Source organism: Odocoileus virginianus, chromosome 15, assembly GCF_023699985.2.
Source record: "Odocoileus virginianus isolate 20LAN1187 ecotype Illinois chromosome 15, Ovbor_1.2, whole genome shotgun sequence".
Lineage (NCBI taxonomy): Eukaryota > Metazoa > Chordata > Mammalia > Artiodactyla > Cervidae > Odocoileus > Odocoileus virginianus.
This window is the reverse complement of record NC_069688.1, coordinates 51,620,050-51,640,187: the sequence shown is the minus strand read 5'-3', so window position 1 is coordinate 51,640,187 and position 20,138 is coordinate 51,620,050. Positions and strand designations below refer to the sequence as shown.

At 43.9% G+C, this 20,138-nt stretch overlaps 1 protein-coding gene and 1 non-coding gene across 2 annotated transcripts in view; one reads left to right on the top strand and one right to left on the bottom strand.

Moving 5' to 3' along the window:
* MATN2 (matrilin 2) overlaps positions 1 to 20,138 on the top strand; it is a 169,292-nt gene that overhangs the window by 23,331 nt on the left and 125,823 nt on the right.
* Positions 4,991 to 5,097, bottom strand: LOC139038548 (U6 spliceosomal RNA). Its single transcript, XR_011491589.1, has one exon. It is a non-coding gene; the product is annotated as a U6 spliceosomal RNA (small nuclear RNA).

The following is a 20,138-nucleotide window of genomic DNA, read 5'->3' as shown; positions in this document are numbered from 1 at the left end:
AAACTGAGGCTTAGAGACGTTAAATGTTTTGCTCAAGGTCATGCCACCACTGAGTAGCAGAGATGGGGGGTTGGAGAAGCCAGCGTAACATTTCCTTTGGCTCAGATTCTTTTCTGCAACCCACCTCCTCTGTTTCAGCCAACTGAATTGGACTCATCTTTCCAGTGTTCATGGAAGCGGCCCTAATTTCTCAGTTGGGGTTTATTAATAGTGCCCCAACAACACACCCCTGCAGCAGGCTCTCTGCCCCAGCTTGTCAGCCTGGACAGTGACTGCCAGCATCATTGTCTGCATTGTATCAGCGATGCTAATAATGCTAATAATGCGCTAATAATGTCTGTACCTAACAGACACTCAGTGAACACCAAGAGAAGGAGCAAATGAACCAGCGAGCAAGGAGGAAAAGTCTCCAGAGAGGAGCCACTGGACTGGGGAATGTTCCTGAAGCCAAGGCATGTGGGGAAAAGTTGAAAGACCTGAGGATGTTTAGTTTGAAAAAAAAAAAAAGAAGATGATGAAGGGCTCTGAAGCCTGTGTTATGGCAGAGCTTAGACTTGTTATTAAGATCATAAGACCTTAAAGAGGAAATGAAGACCCCTTTACCTGAGTTTTTGAGGAAACAGATTTTTCTTCCATGTGAAACTTTGTCACCACCAGATTAGCACAGGGAATGAATTGCCTCCTCAGGCTTCAGGGATATCAAAGGCCTTGTGTGTATGGGGTTAAATAAACATCTCATCTGTAAACTGCCACATTCCAGGATTCTAGGGAGGTGCCTGCAGAATTAAGAAATGAGCCCAAAGATAAGGACTTTCCCCTCTATTAAAAAAAAAGCTAACTATTTGCTTTCCAAGAAAAATCTGCCTTAGGAACCTTTGAAATAATGTTTTTTAAGCAAGGGAGAAACTAGGACTTTTTTAGTGACTGGCAGCATATAATTTGTCGAATTCCTGGTTTTCTTTTCTGACAATGTTAAGTGAATGAATGAAAGAATGATTACAGGTAAATTGCCTTAGCCTTTTTGGTTTATTTGCTGTAGAGCTTGCAGTCAACAAAAATCACTAAGCCATTATTACAGGTGCTTAGTATCACATAGCAGACTTTTTTTTTGTTAACTTAAGTGGAATACTTTAAAATTTTTTGTATTAAATTTTACCTTCTTTGTTTAGGTTCATCATTCTCAATGAATACGCTTTTCCTCCTTAGTAAGTTCAGATCATTTCCAAATTTGATGAAATATATTCTGTATCTTTTTCCAAGTCCCTACTGAAAATATGAAAAGATATTGATATTTTATATTCTTTTGAAATTATCATAAAGAATTAGCAATGATCATCTTTACTTAAAAAATTGATGTCTAAATATTTAATGACTCTTAGATACTGAGAATACAAGGAGAGCTAGTTCCAAAATTGCCTGAATAAGCAACCCATAAACATTTCATGTATTCTTGAGAGGAAATATTAGAGAGACTTGAGTTGTATATTAGTTTCTAGGGCTGCCATAACAATGTGGCACAGACTTGAACGACAGAAATTTATTTTCTCATGACTCTGGAGGCTAGAAGTCCCAGATCAAGGATTGGATTCTTGGTGATGTTACTGAATGCAAATTCATTTATTGCAAGACCGAACAAGGAAACCAGGTAGCTTATGCCCAAGAAACACCTGAACTCAAAAAGGGTTTCAGCAAAGTGCTTTTAAAGGCCAGGTGAGGAAGGGCATCCCAGGGTCTGTGATCAGCCCATGCATAATTCTCTTATTGGTTGATGGTGAAGTAGCAGCATGGTTAACAGTATCAACCCTTAGGTGCCAGGAGGTCTGGGGGCTGCTTGCTCTGATGATCAGGTAGTTAATTTCTTCCATTTGGTGGTTTTTAGCATCTGAAAAACTCAGGAAATACGCATGAGATCCTATTCTCTGGGTACTTCAGAGAGGAGCTGGGGAAAATGGGGGAAGGGTCTGTCTCTGTAGAGTCCTGCTTGGTTAAGTGAGGCCTCTCCTCTGGGTTTGCAGACGACTGCCAGCTCCCTGTGAACTCACGTGGGCTTCCCTCTGTCCCCGTCTGTGTCCACATTGCCTCTTCTTATAAGGACACCAGGCACACTGGATTAGAGTTGGCCCTAATGATCTCATATAACCTTTGTCACCTATTGAAAGGCCTCATCTCCAGACACAGTCATATTCAGAGATACTAGACTTTGACTTACAAATTTCCCAGTTTGTGGAAGACAGTGTGTCTTCTCTGACATGTTTCTAAGTGGCCTCTTTTCCCTTTCTGATTCGCCTCGCCTTCCCATTTCAGGGTGATATAACTGTTCCTGACATGTTCAAAGACTCCAGTGGTGTGGTACTTATTAGTTTACCATCGTGCGTTCCTGAGTCTTGAAAGCAGGTCGGACAAGCGCGATGGGTTGGGCAGCCAACATCTTTGAGCTACAGATGGGAAACCAGTGCCATCTGGCCAGGATGTGAAACCAGGTCCAAGTAAGATCTTTCAAAAGCCAGGAATTAAAACCACTAACTCAGAAAAGCTTCCTTTCAGTGTATCCAGAGAAGGCTGATTTATAGGGAAGGATGAAAGGAGGGTAGTGTGTGTATTTTGGCTCCTCGGAGGATGGTGAGGCCGGGAGAGGAGGAGGAGGGAGACATTTTCGTAAGCCCGCAGCCAGCCAATGAGTAAGAACATCAAAGAGGAAGCAGGACGGCCAGACACACAAAGAGCTGATGCAGGGGACAGGGCTGGGGGAGAAACCAGAGGGATCTGACCACTTGGGCTGGGAGCCAGGAGGGGCCTTTGGAAAGGCACGATGCAGTATGTGCAGTGAGCAACATTTGGCCATGAGAAACCCTGGGAGGATGAGCTCCAGAGGTCTTTCAAGTCAGGCTGGACCATGAAGTAAACTGCAGAGGAATCCGGTCCAAAGGGCTCAGATCTGGCCAAACCTATGAAAGGCTGCTTTCCATCTCCAGCTCTTCATTCCCCAGCCCTGACCCTGGGCCTTCTCCCAGTCTACTCCATCCATTCATTGAATAAATATGTTCTGAGAGCCCCCACCTTCCAAGCACTGTACTAAGCCTGGTGCAAAATGAAGAATTCCTACATCTTTGGGACATGTTAATGGGACAGCCAGGGAGGCACCCCCTCCTCCTTGGGGTCCCGTTCGCCAATGTCCTGAGGCCGTCCTGGCTGGTTGTCCCAACCACTGAAGGTAGCCGGCTCCTTCACTCCCCTCTTCCAATCCAACTTGAATTTGTTTCCCCTCTTCCAATCAAGCCTGACTTTGCCAAACCTGACTTCGCCAAAGCGAAGAGGAATAGGCAGACCATCCATTTTACCAGCTGTTTTTCCTATACCACAATAATTTAGTTCTAATACATGATCTTCATTTAATAATTTGCCTTGTTTTTATCATTTATCATTCATTCAAGAAACATACATCAAGTATCCTGGCAAGGCACTGTTTAGATGCCAGTGATACTGCAGGGTCAGGCATGGTCATAGCTGTCTCACTCATGCTTTAGGGTTTGGTATACATTCCTCAGTTTTCAGGCAGCATGGGTCTTTGGGGGGAAATAGGCTCAGTGAGAGAAGATGCCCTCCAGAGCCAGTAAAACTTAATCATAAAACCATCTGGGCTTGATGCCCTCTGTAGAGAGGATGCATTTGACAACTCATTCAATTTTCTTGAAGAGTCATTAATCTGTTCAGGTTTTCTATCTCTTCTTGAGTCTATTTGATAATTGGTATTTTCCTTAAAAATGGTCCGGTTTGTCTGTATTTTTGAATCCGCTGGCATACAGTAGTTCACAACACTGTATTTTAACACAGGGCGTGCATTCTATTCTGTGATTTTCTTTTTTTTTTTTTAGCTGCGATGGGTCTTTGTTGAGGTTCTTGGGCTCTGCATTGCAGCATGTGGAGCTTTCTCTAGTTGCATTGAATGAGCCTAGCTGTCTCGCGGCATATGGGAATTCCAGTTCCTCACCCAGGGATCGAGCCCATGTCCCTTGCATTGGCATTCACATTCTTAACCATGGACCCCAGGGAAGTCCCAGGACATGCTATTCTTTAACAAAGAGTGCCCAGCGTTGTTTCCCCCATAATCCACAGAGCTCTGAGCAAAAATTCTGAAGGAACCCTGAGCCCTGGGGGACAGGTGTGCAGATGATAGGGAAGGTGTCTTCATGTACTCAGGTTTCCCTGATACTGTGTGGCATTTACATGAGAGCTTTACAGTTTTACAGAGCTCCTAATGAGCGACTCACACACACACAAAATGCTTTCCTTACTTCCTTTTCCTCACAAAGCCCTTGAGAGATAGATTTTGTAATAATCCCCAGCTACAGATAAGAAAACAACCCAATCAGAGATGTTAATTTATCTGTGATATTCAGGTAAAGCCAGAAATTACTCCTAGATCACACCATTTTAATCAGAAGATAGTTTAGAGATCATCTCATTAAAAAGTTTCTAACCTGGGGTCCATGGGTCTCCAAAGATCTCTTGGATAGACTTCAGTGGGTCCATAATCTGGATGGGAAAAAAAATAACATCCTTTTCCACTGACCTCTAACTGCAATGTAGCATTTCCTTCTATTATAATTGTAAACCACAAACCACAGGAGCAGCAGCAGTGCTGTCTCAGCGATAGAGATCACAGATCTGTTCATGGCACGTTACAGTCGTCAGAGATAATTCAAAATAGTGCTTCCACTCCTCACTACTTCAGACTTACGCTCACTAGGAACTCACCTTTCTACCTTGTTATTTAATGTTATTTTTAAAAGTCCATCTGTTACTCTATCCCCAGGTTTATTTTTCTTTTTAATATCTTGATTCACTGTAGTTCAAATAATTGACCTCCTTTTTCATCCTTGGCATTTAAAAAATTTTTATTTATTGTGCTAATATACATATAAAATTAGCCATTTGAGTCATTTTATTTTTTATTTTTTTAGTAAAATGAAGTTTATTTAAACAATATTTTAAAAATAAGGAATGCTTCATGAATTTGCGTGTCATCCTTGCTCAGGGGCCATGCTAATCTTCTCTGTACCATTCCAATTTTAGTATATGTGCTGCCGAAGCGAGCACCGTTTGAGTCATTTTAAAGTGTACAGTTCAGTGGCATTAAGTACATTTACATTGTTTTGCAACCATCGTCACTGTCTGTTTCCAGAACATTTTGAACATTTTCATTATTCCCAAGCAGGGATTTTCTGTCCATTAAGAAATAACCCCCATCCCTCCCTCTCTATCCCTCAAGAGTTTCTTTTCTACTTTCTGTCTCTTTGTTGCCTATTCTAGATATCTTGTGTAAGTAGAATGTGGTCATATTTGTTCTTTTGTCTGACTTTTCACTTAGTGTAATGTTTTTAAGGTTCATGCATGTTGTAGCATGCATCAGAACTTCATTGTTTTATGGCTGAGGAACATTCCAGTACGTGTATATACCGCATTTTGGTTATGCTTTCTCCTGTTGATGGACACTTGTGCTGTTTCCACCTTTTGGCTCCTTGAATCATGTTGCTATGAACACTGGCATACAGGTACCTGTTTGAGTCTCTGCTTTCCTTTTGGGGGGTGGATATGTACCAAGGATGGACTTGCTGGGAAACATGGTCATTCTGTGTTTAACTTTTCTGAAGAAATGCCAGACTGTACCAGTGGTACACTTTGCACCATTTTGCATTCCCAGCAGTGCACCAAGGTTCCAAATATTTTCACATCCTCACCAACACTTGTTATTCTCCTTTTTTTTTTTTTTCCTAACAGCAATCCTAGTGAGTGTTGCATTTCATTTTGGACTTTTAACAGCTGTATTCTGAGAAAGCATCATGGGCTTCACTAGGCTGCCGTGGAAGTCCCGGGTACAAATAAGGGTTAAGTGAGGGAGCCGGAGTCCAGAAATACTGTTCCTTGTTCAAGGTGAAGTAATTGACCAGCAGCAGCCTTGGGCTTCACACCAAGTCGTCTAGGGCTCAGGGGAGCACTTTCCCCTCCTAACACATGGGCTGTTCTCATGTAGACATTTGCCTCAGCCAGTGGTCAGACTGAGTCAGGGCTGGAACAAAGCCATCAACCAGCCAGTCCCTGAAGCTGAGGCCAGCCCCAGACGCAGACGAGACGGACATAATCCCTGTCTGCAAACCACTGCGACATAAAACTGCCACACGCAACCACGGCAGCTATATCTTTATTTGTTCAACAAACATTGAGTGCCTTGTGTGAAATCGAACACCATGTTCAGTTGGAGTGTCTCGGAGGCACCCAAGGGGACATCCCTTGGAGAGGCTCAAGTGATAGTTTCATTTCCGGGTTACAGTTCAAGAGGGAAAAACAATCCTGCCTGTGTTTCCTTTCAATACAGAACGGTGTCCTGACCTGTCGTTTCCTGACCAGGAGCCTCTAGTTCTGCAGAGACAGCCTAAGATGGCTTCAGTCTCATGGCCGCATATTCTTACTGAGCTTCCAATCAACCATGGCTCCTGAACCTTTCCACACCTGCCACCACACTTGTCAGCGTGGTTTTACAAATAACCGTAGCTAAGCTCAGTTGGTAAAGGATCTGCCTGCAATGCAGGAGACATGGGTTCACTCCCTGGGTTGGCAACTGGGTTCGATCCCTGGGCTGGGAAGAGCCCCTGGAAAAGGAAATGGCAACTCACTCCAGTATTCTTGCCTGGAGAATCCTATGGACAGAGGAGGCTGGCAGGCTGCAGTTCATGGGGTCATAAAGAGTCGAACGTGTCTGAAGAGACGAAACCACCATCAACTTTTAACAAGTGTGAATTCTAGCTTTCCACCATGTGACCATGGGTAAGTAAACGGAACCATTCTAACCCCAGCTGTCTTGTCTGTGAAATGGGGATGATAATCACACCTCCCTCAGAGTGGGAGTGAGGATGGCATGAGATCCTGCAGATAAAGGGCTTTGCACAAAGCCTGGCATGGAGTTAGCTTTCAATATATGCTTATTGCTGCTATTGTCACATTTTAAAGTTTATTTTTAAAAAACATTTTGTACATTGCAAAGTGCAAAGCTCCCACTCTACTGTGAGATCTTTAAAACTAGGAGCTAGGTCTTTTCATCTCTGGCTTTAAAGCATCTGGTATATTAGCCTCACAATAAATGTGTACTGAAGAAATGAACAAGAGATGACATTTATTAATATTATTAGTACTGTTACCTTTATTTGAGCATCTACTGATTTAAATATAAAATAGCAATTTTTTTCTTTTTCAATCTTAAATCAGATATTGATTTTAGAGAAGAATGTCTAAAAAACTGGTTACATGAGCATTTCAGAAAATATGCTTAATTAGCAAGACAGTTTAATAAAATTTTATTCTCAAAATGTCAGAAGGTGTACCGTGAAATTCATTCATTCATACGTAGAACACGTTTCTGTCGAGTACTCCACAGCAAGACTGGTATCAGTAGTGAAGTCTCTGTCATGTTGATATATGGCAGAAACCAACACAGTGTTGTAAAGCAATTATCCTCCAATTAAAAATAAATAAAGTGGAAACTTACATTACCACATGTAAAATAGATAGCCAATGGGAATTTTCTGTATGGCTCAGGAAACTCAAACAAGGGTTCTGTATCAACCTAGACGGGTGGGATAGGGAGGGAGGTTCAAAAGGGAGGGGATATACGTATACCTGTGGCTGATTCATGTTGAGGTTTGACAGAAAACAACAAAATTCTGTAAAGCAGTTATCCTTCAATTAAAATATAAATTAATTAAAAATAAATAAAAAATTTAAAAAGTAGTGAAATATCTGGATATTAGTTAGGGTGCAATTGGCATAAACTAGCAGTGTTTTTATTAAAAGATATTTGAATATCTTACAAAAAGTCTGGAGGTCAGTGATTCCCGGTTCGAGGCAGTGGCTCAGCTTTATCACTGAGACCAGGGTTCTTTTCAACTTTAAGCTGCCTTATCCCAGGATATTGACTTTCCTTTCTTAGGCCTCAGCCTCTATAGTCACAAGATGGCTGCTGCAGCTCCAAACATCACATCCTTCCATGCTCATGGCCAAGGCAGAAAGAGAATTGGGTGGAGGAAAGAAGATTTTTTCATCCCTTTACGTACTCCTTTTATCAGAGACCAAAATCTTCAGTACCCTTTCCTTTCCTCCCCACTAGCCAAAACTGGATTGCCTGCCTATCCAGCTACCTCATCTGGAGGCTGGAATAACTGTGTCCTGTAAGGAATCTTTCCTGGCAGGGGATGGGATCGTTCCTCACAGAGATCATGGTCACTTCTTTGTTCCTTGGAATCTTAGCAAGGAAGCAGGAAGGGATTGGGAGAGAAATGAAGTTTAAGACGGCATCTACTAGTGTGATCCAATCTACTGTGTTAAGCCATTTTCTTGAAGGTGGCAAGGAGACTGCTTCTGAATACAGGATGTTCCAGACTCACCTGGAGCGTTTAGAACAGCAATGCCAGTGTAGTGTGGCTCAGGGAGGTAACATGTGGGCCTTGGTGGGTCATTGTTAGGACTTGGGTTTTCTCTGAGAGATGAGGACTAAAGCAATGACATGATTTCACTTTTGTTTAAAGTCTCGCTCAGGCTATTGGATTGAGTACAGTCTGCATAGGAACAAAGGCAAATGCCATTTAGGAAGCTAACACCATCATCCAGGCGAGGGATGTTGGTGGAGGCGATCACCTCTGGAGTGTAATGAAGAACTAAGAAATACTTCATCTGTGCAAGTTTCCCCAAACCTTCTTAAATGGTAGCAGTTGCTGGGAATTGATGGGTACAGCCCACAGAGTACCTACAGTTACAAGGAGGAAACATAAATGGAACATAAATGGAACATAACGTCATGCGGGCTGCCCCCTTCTGTAGCTGCGTGTGTACATTTGTTGTTCCCTGTAGATCAATTATGAAGAGTATGAATTCTAGATTCCTGGATTCAAACCCAGGTTCTACTGCTTACTAACTGTGTGACCTCAGGCAAATTACTCTAACCTCTCTGAGCCTGTTTTCCCACCTGTTAAATGGGGATAACAGGTTGCTGTGTGAAGTAAGGGGTTAGTACATGTAGCATTGTATTGATATATAATGGTTGCCAATTAATATTAGCTATCATTATATATATGTATCTAGTCACTTTTGGAAAAGTCAAGGTATATCTCTATTTAATTCATTTTTCTTAAAACCATAGCATGCAAGAGCTGGAAAGGAACTGAGCAATTATTTAGTCCAACCATAGAGATCAAAGTAACATAGCCACCCTCCCTCCAGAAAATAAGAAGGTTTTGTGGCCACTCTCATCTAGCAGGTGGCAGAGTGGAGACCAGAACATGGGTCTCTGGGCTTCCAGTCCACAGCAATGCTTTCATTGCCTCGCCAGGTTGCTTCCATGCAGCCCTCAACACAGTACCAGGTAGAAATAATAATAATAACAGAGATACTTATTTGACTTTCACTTCATGCCAGGCACCATCGTAAGCACTTTACACATGCTCACTTATTTAATCTTCATGGCACCCGTCTGAGATAGGTACAATCACTGTCTCTGTCTTGCAGAAGAGGAAAATGAAGGTTAGAGAAAGCAAGGAAGGACCTTGATCAGGATGGAGAATGTGCATGGTGTGGGCCGACAAGGAGTCAGAAGGCTGCTCCAGCATTACCCTACATGGTCTTCTCCGTTTGTAAAATAAGGAGACTGAACCCAGTCTTTCAAGTCCCTTTTCAGCTTTAGAATTTGCATATCCTCCGTGCTTTGTGATGATTAATTCTGCAAGAAATACCGTTTCAGTTCATTAAATTTGCTGTCTTATTAACTCCTCTTCATCTTAATTATCAGCTGCAAGAAAGAACTATTTGTGAAACTGCCTAGAAACCAGAGTCACCCAGTCTGTGAGGGATTCCTGAAACGTTATTTTGGGTTTCCATGGCAACCCTAACATTGGGCGGATAGCTTAACGGAGTCAACTGCAGCAGCTGGGGCCCAGCATTCGCTGGAGCACCGAGTGATGAGGAAACAAGTCGCTGGCTCAGTAGACTTCCTTTTGTGTCGACTGTCTCAGTGTACTTAGGGAGCGGAAGCCCAAGCCAAGCTAAGTAAGAACGGAGGAAGTGGAGCGTTGTCTCAGGGTGGAGAGAGAAGACAAGTTTCCAAATGAAATAGTGATGAGAACAATTCAGGTGCCTGAGGAAGTCATTGTAGAGAGGTGGGGTAGGCATACAGAGGCTTTGTGGAGAGGAGGCATACAAAGGCTTCCAGGGAGGGGAGGAGAGTTAGCCCTACTTCTGCAAATCTTGCATGGACTGGGCCTTCAGGTGAGCTTCGAGAAGAGGACTGAGCATGTCCTGTTGTGTTTTTTTGTTCCAGTATTTTTGGAGTTTTTATCAGGTACCCACTGTGGATGAAGGAGGCATCAAGAAGGCAGATATACTGAGGAGCTGAGGGGCCAGCCGGGGCCAGTGCAGGAAGCAAAGCTCTCTTGGTATATTAAGCAGAAAGGGATTTCACACAGAGAATTAGGTGCCTGTGTTATTTTGGAAAGGTTAGAAGAGTGGAAGTTCAGGGTCATCACCTAAGAACCGTTGCTGGAATTGGGATGTTGTTGCTGCTGTAACTGCATCTGTGAAGCTGCTGGGCTGACACTAGAACACAGAGTCTATGTTCCTACAACCTTACTTGCCAGCAGAAACAGGCTCCACCTTCCTTCCTCCTTTATGAGTGCTATCTAGTTGGTGTTACCTAATTCTCACCCAGAACCCTAGCTGCAAGGGAGTCAGGGAAATGTGTTCCCTGTTTTTAGCTTCTGCAGTATAGTGGACTCATAAAAAGAGGTGGGAGTTCATGCTGAGTGCCAACTGTCATTCAAGCAATACTTATTTCCTTGAAACGTTGAATTAACTAGGGAAAGAAATAGAGGAAGAGGAGTTGGACACCCAAGAGGGATGAGTTGGAAGGGCCCAACTGCTGACCTAAGTGTTCTGCTCCACCAGCTGAAAGGTCTTCAGCAGACTCAATCCAGGATTAGGTAACAAAGGGGCAGAAACTCAACTCCTAAAGACAGAGGAGTTGTCTTTAACATACAGACGGCTAACAAACTCATGAAAAGATGCTCAACATCGCTCGTTATTAGAGAAATGCAAATCAGAACTACAGTGAGAAGTCACCTCACACCAGTCAGAATGGCCATTATCAAAAAGTCTACAAACAATAAATGCTGGAGAGCGTGTGAAGAAAAGGGAACACTCTTGCACTGTTGATGGGACTGTAAATTGATACAGCCACTATGTAAGGTGGTATAGAGATTCCTTAAAAAACTAGGAATAAAATCACCTCAGGATCCAGCAATCCCACTCCTAGGCATATACCCTGAGGAAACCAAAATTGAAAAAGACACATGTATCTCATTGTTCATTTCTGCACTATTTACAATAGCTAGAACATGGAAGCAACTTGGATGTCCATTGACAGATGAATGGATAAAGAAGTTGTGGTATATATACATAATAGAATATTACTCAGCTACAAAAAGGAATGTCTTTGAGTCGGTTCTAATGAGGTGGATGAACCTAGAACCTATTATACAGAGTGAAGTAAGTCAGAAAGAGGAAGATAAATATTGTATTCTAACATGTATATACGGAATCTAGAAAAATGGTACTGAAAAATTTATTTACAGGGCAACAGTGGAGAAACAGACATAGAGAATAGACGTATGGACATGGAGAGAGGGGAGGAGAGGGTGAGATGTATGGAAAGAGTAACATGGAAACTCACATTATCACATGTAAAATAGATAGCCAACAGGGATTTGCTGTATGGCTCAGGAAATTCAAACAGGGGTTCTGTCTCAACCTACAGGGGTGGGATGGGGAGGGAGATGAGAGGGAGGTTCAAAAGGGAGGGGGTATGTATATACCTATGGCTGATTCATGTTGACATTTGACAGAAAAAAAAAAAATTCTGTAAAGCAAGTATCCTTCAATTAAAAAAATTAATTAATTAAAAAAAAAAAAGACAAAGGAGTTGTCTTTAAATTCTCCCTAGTGCTTTCTCTATAGTATATACATAGGGGGCATCTATTTACACCTGAGACCTGGCTGGGAACTCTGGCAGGAGGGCCTTTGGGTTAGCTCGGAATGGAAAAGACTGAAGCCTGGGCCGAGTCAGAAGCCCTTAGAATGTGCCCTAAAAGAGGCTGGACACATTTAAAAGCCTTCTGTGTCTTATTAATGGAACCCACACTTCTCGGTAGCAGGCACGTGTGCTCCTCCCAGTCACTGCTGTCCATCCTTTAAGATGCACCCAGGGCACCCCACCTGCATTACCCATGCACATGGTGCCCTACTTGTTCTGGCTCCCAGGCCTTTGCTCATGCCGGCCCTTGGCCTGAAATGCCCACCCTAACTCTGCCTGACCAGTACCTGCTCAGCCTTTGATAAAGGAATAAGATTGTAAGATATGATATAGTACCCATCAGCTTCTTTAGGAATCTTCCCACCCACCCTCTTGGAAGCATGCTCTCCTCCAGGCTCCAACTGCACATGCTTTTTGTGAATCTTATGAAGCTGTCTTCTCTACAAGGTCGTAAGCATCTCCCAGGCTGAGATTCGTTCTTGTGCTGTATCCCTAGCACCTAGCACAGAGAGGAGGGTTCTACAGTGTATGCATAACTCAAGTAAACAGAAATGATGAAAGGAATTTTTCCTTGGCCGGTACACTCCTGCCTCTGTGTGCCTGCACCCCTCTCCTTCCAGGGAAGAACTACAAGCCTGTATTTAGCGCGGCCCCTTCCTGTGGCCCTCATCCCTCCCAGCCCGACCCGGCTTTGTTATTCACGTGTCTCTGCTCTGCGCCCGAATTCCATCTGGACTCTCAGAAAGCCGATGAGGCCGTTGCTCAATGTATTAAGTTAAAATGCTCCCATGGGCCGAATGCCAGTTTTAAAGGCCGCCTAAGCTCTTTTTTCACTTCGAAGAGAGGCAAGATCACCTGTTTCCCTGTACTTTCTGCTCTGTCTTGTATTTGGAGATGGGCACTGTGTGTGTGTAAATAACAGTTTTAAGAGATGAGTCCTTTCTCAGTTTGAGAAAGGAGGAAACCTGGTGAGAAGGGTTTTGCTAGAGAATACCAAATCAATTCTGTATCTATTCAGTCAGCTCAAGGAATTTTAAAACCGTTGTCTATTTCAAGACTTCTTTATACCTCTTTTCTCGATTAGAAGAAAGCCTTTATTTGTAAGACACTCTGAAAGGAGATGTGAGGAGTGGTGTTTTTTGTTTTTGTTTTTTTTTAGCACAACTTAAGCAAACTACTTTACCTTGCAAGGAAATTCAATTCATTGGAAATTGTTTTTTCTCCAGGGCTAAACTGGGGCAGCTTTCTTTCTGGCTCCCTTGCAAAGAAAATTGTCCAGGGTTCTGGAAACCACAGTTGTTGAACTTCATACGATGTCTCTTTTCTTTCAGCTCATGTAACAGTTACGAGAGGAGACTGGTGTGATGTGGCATGTTTTTTCTTTCTTCGTTTTTTTTCTTTTCCATTTCACTGGCTTGTTGGTGCACACTCCCCGAGGGCTTTAGAAAGCTGTGTTCCTAAAGGAATTTATGACGGTCTGCAGGGAGAATAGAAATTTGAGCTGGTGTCAGCCTAGGATCCCTCAGGGCACTGCTGGCCCATGTTTCTGGTTTATGGAGCACCATTGCTAGCCAAAGATGTAGGCTCATCCACCAGAACCTTCTTTTAAATAAAAACAAACGCATCATGACATTGGCAAGTATATTTTACATAAAAACTTCCCAGTGTGGATCTCTACAGGCAGACAGAATCCATCCTGCAGGGGCTCTTCTTGGTTTGGGTTAAAGTGTACACAGATCAAATCTGGCAGTAAGTTTCACCATGTGCCTGTGAACTTGGCTGCTGCTTGTAGGTGTTGGAAAGAAGGTGATGGAATGAAAGTTGACATTCAGACCATATCTCAGTGCTTGAGAGAAGCATGTGAATAGTATCAACTGGTATTCAAAGCAGGTCTGTGTGGGCAGAAGACCACAGAAATCACCTCCGAGGAGGTACACTGTTCCTTTTATCTTCAGTAATGGGCAAAGACGTAGAAATGTATTTGCTCTGTGTCTTTGCTGGATTCATGCCTCTGTGTTCATAAGTACAGTCTCTGCTGACTGTTCTTTGTGGTTGAAGGTTCAGCTGTTCTGGCTAAGCACATGTTATGCTTACCAAATAATAATTCATTTTCCCTGCCTCATTCTGCAGTCATCTGTATGTGTGTGCCACTGACTCCCTGGGCTATGTCCCTGAAAGGCCAGGGACTGCATTGTCTAAGTGTCAACAGCTACACAGTACCAGCATTGTACAGACAGACCTTGTTTTATTGTGCTTCACAGATACTGCGTTTTTTTGACAACCCTGCATCAGACAAGGGGTCTAACCTGCGTCTCTTATGTGAAGAGGACTTTACACTTAGGGGAGTATGTATTGAGTTGAGCTTTAGCTCCTGAGTCTCATTCCAGTCTTTGTCACCAGCCCTCCCATATATTTAGTTCAGTTCTGTCGCTCAGTTGTGTCCGACTCTTTGCGACCCATGGACTGCAGCAGCCAGGCTTCCCTGTCCATCACCAGCTCTTGGAGCTTGCTCAAATTCATGTCTATTGAGTCGGTGATGCCATCCAACCATCTCATCCTCTGTTGTCCCCTTCTCCTCCTGCCTTCAATCTTTCCCAATATCAGGGTCTTTTCCAGTGAGTCAGTTCTCCAGATCAGGTGGCCAAAGTATTGGAGCTTCAACTTCAGCATCAGTCCTTCCAATGAATATTCAGGATTGATTTCCTTTAGGATTGACTGGTTTGATCACCTTGTGGTCCAAGGGATTCTCAAGAGTCTTCTCCAACACCACAGTTCAAAAGCATCAGTTCTTCAGTGTTCTGTTTTCTTTATAGTCCAACTTTCACATCCATACATGGCTACTGGAAAAACCATAGCTTTGACTAGACAGACCTTTGTCAGCAAAGTAATGTCTCTGCTTTTTAATATGTTGTCTAGGTTTGTCATAGCTTTTCTTCCCAGGAGCAAGCATCTTTTAATTTCATGGCTGCAGTCACCATCTGCAGTGATTTTGGAGCCCAAGAAAATAAAGTCTGTCACTGTTTCCATTGTTTCCCCATCTATTTGCCATGAGTGATAGGATCGGATGCCGTGATCTTAGTAATGGTAAAGAATCTGCCTGCAATGAAGGAGACCTGGGTTCAATCCCTGGGTCAGGAAGATCCCCTGGAGAAGAGAATGGCTACCCACTCCAGTATTCTTGCCTGGAGAATCCCATGGACAGACGACCCTAGGGGGTTACAGTCCATGTGTTTCCAGAGTCAGACACTTTCACTATCAATGTGTTAACTGGTGACTGGGAGGGTAACTTCACTAGGCTCTTCTCTGGGCCATTTTTCTGTTCAGAAGAGACACTTCATGCTAGGTCACCTGCTGAGAAACAGTGGCTGAAAATACAGGCACTGGAATCAGACTGGCTAGGGTGTGAAATCTCTTATCCCCACCATTCATTCTCCTCACGCCAGCAGACTTGTCATTTAGCCTTTCTAAGACTCAGCGCCCTCAACCGTAAGTTAGAGGTAATAATGGTGCCTATTTTGCTTTTACTGAGTCTAATCAAAAGCCAGGAGACAACTACCTGTGCATGATCTGACAATGGATCAGAACCCATGAGAGGTAGGAGGGGGGTTCAGGATGGGGGAAACACATGTGCACCCATGATTGATCTATGTCGATGTATGGCAAATACCTCCACAATATTGTAAAGTAACTGTCCTCCAGTTTAAATAAATAAATTAAGAAAAAAAAGGAACCCACGAGAGAACACAGGATGTAAGGTTTCCATGTTTATCAGGTTGCTCCTGGCCTTTGGAGAGGGAGGAGGGTGCTGGGGCAGAGGAAGGGGTCTCTTCTGGATTCTTGCTCCCTGGTCTGATGGTCTTTCAGGCTCATATGCCCCTTGGGGTAGAGTCTTATTCGCTGCACCTAAGAATCACCAGGAACAGTTGTCTAAGTGCAGATTCCTGGGCCTCAGCCTCAAAGACACTAATTCACTGGGTCCAAGGTGCTGCCCAGGATTCAGCATTTTAAATAAGCACCCCCAGGTGCTTCGATATGATCAGGACAGGTCCCCACTGTGGACTGTGTTGATTGTACCTGCTCTGACCAGCTGCCACAGCCCACTGCGCGGAAGAGAGTCTACAACTTCTGTTTTTGCTCTCCCATCCCTCCCTCCACATAGGCACATTGACAGAAGGAAGCCAGGACCAACTGAGCATCTATGTGCGTTGCACTCTGCTGAGTACCAGGGATTCATAGAAGATGCTGCATGTGGCCAGGGTCTCCATACATGAGATGCTGGGAGGAGAATGCTTAAGACGTAGGTGACCACAGGGCCAAGTCTTAAGTTGAGGAGGTACTTGAAGGAGGATGGTGTATAAGGAACTAGTGAGTTGGCCAAAAATGTTTGTTTGAGTTTTCTATATCGTCTTACGGCAAAGCCTAAACAAACTTTTTTGGCTAGCCCAGTACAGATCATTAGACGTTGCTGGGGGTTAAGGTATAGGGCAAGGCGAGGTGGGCGGGTCTCGGAGGCTCAAGAGTTCATTAGTTCACTCTCCCATGACCTTGCTGTCAGTGACCCTTAGGAGGGTGGCTGTTGGAGAAATTGCTTTGAGGAGGCAGCATCCTGGGCTGGTTTATACTGAGAACTCACAACTGCCAAACTGAGCTACTGTGACTGATGAAACTCACCAAAATATTTATTCAGAGGAAAGTTCTGCTGTAAAGAGGGGAAGAATAAGGTCCATTTGTTGGGAGAGTCTCTCTTATCTCCCAGGTCAGGAAAGCCATTGCTGAGATGATGGGGCCTTAAGGTCTGGAGAGGGATCTAATGGGAGTGAGTGGAGAAAATGGCTGGCTGGGCAAATTGGTTTCATTTTTGTAAGCCCCCTGGCCCCCCACTCCAGGCACTGGGTGGTGGGAAGTGGGTGAGGGGTGTTGTGCCAAGGCTAGAATGGATTAGTGCAAGGGGAGGGGGCTGGGATTCTTGGGGTCCATGTGCAAGGATTGGGATTTGCTTTCCTGGCTGGAGATTTTATCATGAGACTGGCTGTCAATCCGGTTGTCTCCTTTCTATGGTTTATACAGTTGATTTTTTTGAACTTTATGTTCAGGGTTTGACATTTATACCACTTAGATTTCCTCCTGTTAGTTTTGACTCATTATTCCAACCCTCAGAAATCCTTTCTGGCCCTGACTCTGTTATTCAGCTTTTTACCGATTCCTTCCAACATTGTGTGTAGTGGTGTACAGAAAACCACAAATGCCCCCAGAATTTGGAAAACGGTGTGGAAAATGTTACCAAGTGGGGAATGATTTGCTAATGAGTCTACGATATGTCTTCAATCCCATTAAGAAGTCCAGGGTGTCTCCCTAATATAATGTAATCAACTTTTCAGATCACTCCTCAGGGGTTCTTTAGGGAGATGTGAGTGGAGCGTGATTGATTCGGAGAAAGCCATGGCTCATCAACTGCATTGTAAAACGGCTGGCGTGAGGTAACTCAGCAGCTGCTGACTGACTAATAAGGGAATAAGGGAAGGGAAGAGTTGAAATGCAGTCCTTCCATTTCAGCCTTTCAGCCTTGGCCAAGGACCACCGTGCCTCTGGTCAAGTGCCCTAAGTACAGGGCAGTTGCAAGCTAAGTCTCACTGGGAGCAAAAATCAAAGGTGCTCCAAACTGCCTCAAATATCCATAAAATCACCTGTAAACCTCAGGGCTGGTCACAGTTTGCAGGTGCATGGGGACAGAACACATGAGGTAGCCACAGGGGCCACACCTCAGGCGTCTATGAGCAGGCGCTCATTGAGTATAATGGTGGGTGTTACAAGGTAGTCTTTTCTCTTTATCTGTCTGTCTTTGTTAAGCCCATCTAGCTCAATATACACAGACTAAATGCTTATGGGATGCAATTTCCTGAATTCCAATGTGCTCTTTTATATTCTTATAATGGAGAATACACACCACTTGTACAGTCTGAGGAGACCGTTTCTTAGGGCATCTCTATTTCCTTTGCCCTGACCCCATGCCTACAGCAGCCCTCCACCCCAAGTGTGTCTTTATCTAGAGGTTTGTGTGCACACCGTCTACATGGCCACCCTTTTTATTTCTCATTGAAAAGTAGGTTAGCACTAGTTATCAATAATGTCTCAAAAGTACAGTTAGCTACCTTACCTTTATTCAGCTTCTTAGAAGTGAATAAAATTGAGCACTTCAGCCATTGTTGCAGAGGCCCCCAGACTCTGTAACCAGGTTGGCAAAATGATTCCATTATTTGCAGGGCAGTGTCCACGGTATCCTGAGGCTGAGTCCCGGCTGAGTGGGAGAGGACAGGGATTGATTAGTCATGTCTGCCAGGGGCAAGGGCGGAAAAGGGGGCCTTGCTGAGCCTGCCTTAGAGCCTGGGTGCCCACACCAAAGATGGCCAGTCACGCTGTCCCCCTCACTCTGAGCACTCTGTTTATCTTTTATTCACTTCTATTATTATTTGTCTCTATGCCTGCTATTCACAATTGGGAGTCTTCCCTTCATTCTGTTCCCAGAGCCTGACACACGATAGGTCCTCACTAAATATTTGTTCAAAGATTGGCTCTACTTAAGTGTTCTACTCACTGGTCTGGATATGTGGAATCTGCATTTGTTTCCCACTGTGTGTGTGTGTGTGTGTGTGTGTGTGTGTGTGTATGTGTATGTGCTATTGCTTCAGTCGTGTCCGACTCTGTGTGACCCCACAGACTGTAGCCCACCAGGCTCCTCTGTCCATGGGATCATCCCAGCAAGCATACTAGAGTGGGTTGCCATTTCCTTCTCCGGGGAATCTTCCTGATCCAGGGACTCAACCTGCCTCTCCTGCATTGGCAGGTGAATTCTTTACCTCTGAGCCACCAGGGAAGCCCCTTCTTTCTCACTGGAGTCAATTAATTGCCTTGTTGAGATCCAAACTATAAATTTCCTCTGACTCTCCTGATCTATCCCATCTAGGAATAAAAACTTAAATTGTGCATTTTTTTCCCCTTCCCAGTCTCCTTCTGGTTCATAATCATCAAGTTCTTCCTCCCCCTCAGGTCCCCACCCCCACTTTCTCTAATCATAAAACTGCTTTTCTCCCTTTGAAACTCTTGGTGAGCTAGTTTTTCCTCTGTCGCTTTGTGACTGTTGAATCATGTTTCATGGTGTTTCTGGTTACTCTTGGGAATTAAAGTCCTAATAATAAGAGCTTTAGCTCTTGGCTCACTGCCACTGTCTCCAACATTACTCTTAATAATTCTTGGTGATTTCAATATCCACATGAATGCTCCTTTCTTTGCGGGGTCGTTCCTGGAGTATTCTTGTCCTCCACCATATCTCAGCCTCTCTTATCGTACCTCTCTTATCATACTCCTGACCCTGTGATTACAGTAACTGCAGTTCCTGCATAATCTCAATTTAAACCTCCTCTTTCCCCTCAGCTCGCCCCTTCTAGGATTCCAACTTCAACAGTCCTTTGACCTTATCTAGATTTTCAATCCATTGACCCCACTGCTTTTTCTCTGCCCTTCACCCCTTCCTATCTTCTACTTCATATTCCCCCAGCTTAATTTCACGGGAAACCTTAGAGTTGCTCTGTCGCCTACCTTTGTTGCTTTCCTGATCCATCAACTCTTGGCTGCATGACAACCCTGGTTATATCAACTTCCTCCTGCTTTCCTGCTATACCCATGTAGCTGAGTGTAGCCAGAAAAGAGCACACAGCCTCTCTCACAGCGATACCCTCAGTATCGCTTCAGTTTCATGCTCACTACCCTCAAGGTGGCCTTTAATGCCACCTGGAAATCCCATTCCGGTACCCTTGTCCATTCACTCTTGCGCTGTCCTAGAAATGACTCCATTTTCCCCCTTGTATCATGCCTTTTTTAAAGTTCGTTTTTTAAAATATATATATATTTATTTTGGCTGCATCAGATCTTAGTTGCAGCTCTGGGATCTTCACTGCATCACGCAGCATTTTTCGTTGTGGTGTACACACTCTCTATTTATGGCTTGGCCTTCAGC